This window comes from Primulina tabacum, chromosome 3 (genome assembly GCF_025594145.1).
Source record: "Primulina tabacum isolate GXHZ01 chromosome 3, ASM2559414v2, whole genome shotgun sequence".
In the NCBI taxonomy this organism is placed as follows: domain Eukaryota; kingdom Viridiplantae; phylum Streptophyta; class Magnoliopsida; order Lamiales; family Gesneriaceae; genus Primulina; species Primulina tabacum.
The window spans coordinates 3,170,787-3,177,098 of NC_134552.1; positions in this window are offsets into that span (position 1 = coordinate 3,170,787).

A 6,312-nucleotide genomic window follows, 5' to 3' on the forward strand; every position below is an offset into this window, starting at 1 on the left:
AATTATATTATAACTTGGTATAACCATATTTAGATTATTCTTCCATCAACAAATGTGTTAGGTGAATAATTTTATGAGAGCTATATTATATATGTTATTATATGCTTATTTATAAGAAATAATGCATTATTGCGTATCATATTTTAATAAAATTCTTTTAAAAAGTAGTATAAGAATATGCGTATTTAATTAAAAAAATTAGTAATTATTTGACGAAATTTGTATCCCGTGAGTGGCAAGGGACCATATTTCAACATCCTGTGTGGCATCAGAACCACTTTCACTTCAAATCTTGGAATTTAGATTCTCAAGCAATGTGGCTCAATGGCCCTGGGGTTGGCCTCCTTTTTTGCTCCCCACAACCAAAGCTAGAGTCTCTTTCTTCTTCCCACACCCCATGAGCTAATTTATGTTATTCACTTTTGCATTTGACCTTATATTCATTCCATGATATATACTTCTCATTACAGGTTTTAAGAGATAAGTTCCCCTGGATATATATATATATATATATATATATATAGAGAGAGAGAGAGAGAGACACACACACACACACACACACACACTCTTATTGTAATATAAGATATAATTAAAGATCGAAACTCGGACGAATTCGAAATATTTCAACCAGAGAGATAAATATAGAATCCAAATTATCACGGTATTCCATTAATGGTTAAGTTAGAAGGATAGATGAATAGGTTTCTCCATATAAGTTGGGCGACATTAATAATGGAAGTTTGATATTACAAGACAAAATATCGATTATATATATATATATATATACATATACCCTATTTCGTATAACTTTGTCAAATGTTCGATGTCGTTTGGCTCATGGAAGGGATAACGAATTATGTTTGTAGAATTTTTATCCAATCATTATATGAAACATATACGTGTAATCAATTAATGTCTCTTAGTTCGCACCAAACGATATGATCAGATGATATGTGATGAAGAAAAAGTACGAGTAACTAAAAGCAATCTTATGTTATTGCAACAAAATATTACTACTCTTAATGTTGTGTCATGGAAGTCACATATCTCAGTAATTATATGATATTGTTCATTTTGGGCATAATGCTTAACGATTTGCTTTCGGATTTATCAAAAAATGTCTCATAGCAATTGAGATCCCCTTCCATCTTATTAACTCATAGTCTTCCCCTTTGTATTTCCAAAGTGAGACCTTAGTTGCATTCTCAACGATCAACGCCTCAAACATAGGACCATCATTCTTCTCATAGTCTGAGCATCCCCTCAATCTCATATTTTTATTCTTAAGGTCACTTCTCTCCACTGCGTTGGGACCGCACGCCTTACATGAAATACTTAGAGAACCGTCAGCCTCGATTTCGTCATGAATTTTCTTTCACCTCATTCGTTTAAATATCTGAAGATTCCACTCACATGGATCGATTTAAACTATGCCTCGATCTACATATCTGAAGAGTACACCAACATGGATCGATATAAATCGTGACTCTATTTCCCATGACTTTGTTTCCCACATATGGCGTCAATTTTTTTTGCCATAAAAGTTATATATCTCCACAATTATATAATATTGTCCACTTTGGGAATAACTCTCGTGGATTAGCTCTTGGATTTTACTTAAAAGACTGCAGGACAATCGAGATATCATTTTATATTATTAACATATGATCTTCTTCTTATATTTCCAACGTGGGACTTTGATTACATTCTCAACATATAACATGCGGCAAATTATTGAAGCCGAAGCATAAGTCCAAGTTTATTTTACAAAAAACTTAGATAACCAAAGAATACTCCTCAATCATTCATACATCTTGTATGAAGCGCGCAGTAACGTGGGGCCATATTCACATGCCTTGTCGACTCCATTATTCAACAGAAAATGGATCTTAAAAACAATGTTAAACTAACCCAAATCAGCAGTACTATTTTCATCTTATTGGAAGATTCTAAATTGACCCACCCCTTCATATATATACATACACATTCACTGTACACACAAATATCAACCATTCAATAAGTCATCTGCTTTTCCCTTCACTTTTCTTTCTTTTTGCAGAAATGGGGAACTTACTTATTGTGCTCTCTAAATTGTCAAAACAATAATGCAGATACTGCATCCCATAACACATAAGTCATAAGTAGGTGTTGATCCATAAATTTTTTTAAATATATATTTTGATATTAAATTTATTTTTTAATTTTATATATATATATATATATATATATATATATATAAGTAGTATCGTTTTTTTGAAGAATGATAAATTTATTATTTTTTTAATAATAAATTTAAAACCAGTTATCTAAGAAGAAGAAGAGATGTGGAGTTGTTGTTTATATCATGTCTAGCTAAGACAAGAACGTAAATTATTGTTTTACTTTTTCAACGGAGGGATGGAGATGTTTTCTGCGTCATGGCTGCAAACGAGTTTACTAACGTGTGACCACAACTTAACAAATTTATTTCTGAGTCGTAGACTTTTTTCATTAACTTCGATATTGTGCGTGCAAGTGTGTGTATATATAATTATATATATATATATATATATGCACACACATACTATAGAATATATAACTTTAGTTATATATAAAATTTCACTTATTGCATGGCAAAGAAACTTTTGTCCATGTTGTGCGGGTGCTTTTAGTAGTTCTCGAAAAATTACATAATAAAATATGTTAAATGTCGCACAATAGCATCGGCTTCATGTCAGCCTGAAGTGTAAACACGCGCTGTCCTAGAATATTTTCGGTTAAATCGATCTAGTGATTGAGTTTTTATCATTTAATCAGTCAGAAATTGATTCTAGTATAATAAGTTGGTTCTTTTCCGTTGTAGTTACATTGACGATCAACTTTCAACTAACTAAAACCCCAAAACCCAAAATAAAAATATATGACGTCTTGTTATCATTCCAATAAAAAATTATTGATAGTAAAAATACCAATTTAATACAATAAAATCAAATTTTGACTGATTAAATGACCAACTTGCAGAAGATTATTTTTCCCCATGCATAATAATCACACACAAGAGAACAGGAAACATAAATCAGCTCTAAAATATTTGCTTACGAGGCTACGTTTGGTTGGAGGATAAAATTATGAAATGATTAAGAGAGAAATGATAAAAAGAATGATTGAAGTAGAAATATAATATATAATGATAAAATAATATAATATATAATGATAAAATAATATTATGTTAGGTATGATTGTTAAGAATGAGATAATTAAGAATATTTCGATGAATTGACAAAATTGCCCATCCACTTCGACGGCGGTTGTTGGTCGGCAGTCAGCAGCGGTGGCGGTGGCGGATGTGGTTGGCCGGCGGTCGGCCTGCAGCGGCTGTCTGCCGATGTTCGGCTGTCAGTTGGCGGCGGCCGGCAGTAGGCGGTTGTCGGCCGACAGCGGCTGCAGTGGTCGGCCTGCGGCGACGGCTGCGGTCGATAGCTGGAAGTGGTGGTGAGTTTGGATCTAGGAGAAAGGTAAAATTGAAAAAATATAATAGATTAAGAGTTGGATAAATAATTCTAAGGGTGAGGAGTGATTATTTTATCCCAGTTGATATAATCTAATCATTTATAGGAGGGATTGACTTGGTTAAATAAAAATCCTACCAAACATGAGATTAGTTGGGTTAAAAAACTATAAACACACATAATCCCTCGTACCAAACGTAGCCGAGTATGCTATCATCTTGACAAAACAATAAAAAAAACTAAATAACAAAATAGAAAAGTTCTAGCCCTAAAGATAAAATTTTTTAACTAAACTAAAATCGAAAATATCACGATTTGAAAATCATAAAAGGTTAATATTTATAATTTATTTTTTATTTATACCATTTATGTGGCGTATTGAATATTACTATATTGATGAAACAAATAATGTGACACCAAACGTAGTCGATAATAAAGGCTGAAACAATATATCAAATATCAATTTGAATAATATACAGAGAATAAAACGTATGCACCAAACTTTTAGACTTTCTTGCGTAATTTAAATTATCGATGCAGATTATATGGAAACAAATAAAGTTTATAGTTTATTAATCATCGAGCTGCAAACAATTATTAAAGGACATTCAATTCCAATACTATTATTGTTAGGAAAAGACAAATGTTGTAACTCAGTCAACCTAAATTTTAGGGACACCAATTAAATAGTTTTTAAAAATATGATATGTGACAGTAACTTTAATATGTACCTAGCTACATAATATTCTCTAATCGAATGCAAGCATGAATTAGGTATAGGGTAAAGGTGATGTTTGGTGTGTGTTTTTTTGTCATTGCATGAGAGAATCTTGAGCCCGTGATCATATAATTCACTACCTAGCTTAAGTTTATTATAATATTTTTTTTTTCTTTTCTATTTTGATCTATGTTGTAGAGTTTCGGTTTTAGTCGATTATTTTGGGATAATTTTAGTGTTTTTCCGACGTGATATTGATGTGACATCAAGACAGAGCTGATGTGGACATGTGGTATTGTCGTATGTAGTGTCGCATTGGTATTCACGATGAAAAAACTAGAACTACAAAAATAAAAACAAAATCGGAAGATACAAGAGCGAAATTAAAATTTAAAAATATAAAAAATCAAAATGACAAAGTGAGAAATGTATAAGATCTAAAATAAAAAATTTCTCAACGTGAGTATTCGGTGTTTGTATATTCAATATTAAAAGTGACATTGCTCGGTACATAAAAAGGAAGTTTGATCATTTTTGTATATTGTTGTGTATCTTTTAAATAGCTATATGGGCTGGGAATATAATATATGCACAAAATATGTGACTAATTTATTAAAATATCTTAATTTATTAAGATGTCTCATATCGATTGGTTTAAATTTCGGATTTGTATATATGAACTTGAGTAATTTTCTCCTTCTTGACTATAGTTTTTGGGGTAGAGTTAGGCTCAAATTCATTATCTTAACATGATATGAGATCTCATATTCATTGTTATGTGTTGGACTTGTTTTATGTATCACTTATTAATGTCTTGTAACTTCATGTTTCACTTGTTCATTCATAAGAGTGAATGAGTGTGTTAGATGCACCACATCGATTGGATTAATTTTTTGGAGTTTTATAAATGGACTTAGAAAAACCTTCCTATTGAGCTAGTTTTTTGGTAGAATTAAGCTTGAGTCTATGATCTCAATATGATATCAGCTTTCGAATATATCGTTATGTCTTGTAAACTTCAAACTCCAATTGTTCATTCATGGGCATTAGGGCGGTGTGTTAAATATCAGAAATCGGGTGAATTATGTTTTTGGAAGTTATATACATGGAATTGAACAATTCTCCCCTCTTGATTTAATTTTTGGCGTTGAGTTAGACTCAAATCCATAATCTTAACATGGTATCAGAACTCATATCAACCATTATGTGTTGGATGGTCCTTATGGGTTTCCCATTAATATCCTGTAAACTTTACGCTTCAATTATTAATTCTTGAGCATGATCGGGTGTGTTAGATATCTCACATCGGTTGACTTAAGTTATTGGGAGTTGTATATATGGTCTTGAACAATCATTATCACACATTGGCTGGATTATGTTGTCGGAAATTGAATATAAGTACTTGGACAATCCATCCATTTGATCTAATTTTTGGGGTTGAGTTAGAATCAAGTCCATAATCTTAACATGGTTTCATGATCTTAAATTGATATCAAAGTTCAGACTCACTGTTATGTGTTGGACTTCCTGTTGGACTTATGTGTATTGGGCTTGGTCCATTTGAATGAGAAATTGGACAAGTTAGTGGATGGTAAGTGGGAACTGTCCCACATAGGAAAAAGAACAAGGCATTGGTGAGCTTATATTGATTTACACTTTGTAGAGGTGTAAGTAAGATTGGTCAAGAGGCTCTCTCTCGCGCCCGCCGGCGCAGGGGGGTACAAATCATGGGCCCGATTTGCAGTGGAAAAAGGCTTGACTTGTGTGCAAGCGTACGAGCGCGACCTGGGTGCGTCGAATGTCAGACCGATCAAGGCAAAATTTCCCACCAAGGTTCACCTGGCTTTTGCTAATTTTCTTTTTCGAAATTTCAGTTATGAATGACCTTCCAGCTGCCTAACTCTTCATATGGCTTGTGCTCCAGCTGGCCTGGCCTTTGGCCTTTCGGATGACCAACAGTTACAGTCATATGGAACCGGAGTGCCTATAAAACAGAGGCAGCTTCAACTCCATCAGACACAATCCAACACACTCTCGAATTTTCGAAGCTTTCTTCTGCTTTCCTACCTCGGCTGCTGTTGCTGTCCACGGCTGCTGTTCCTCTGT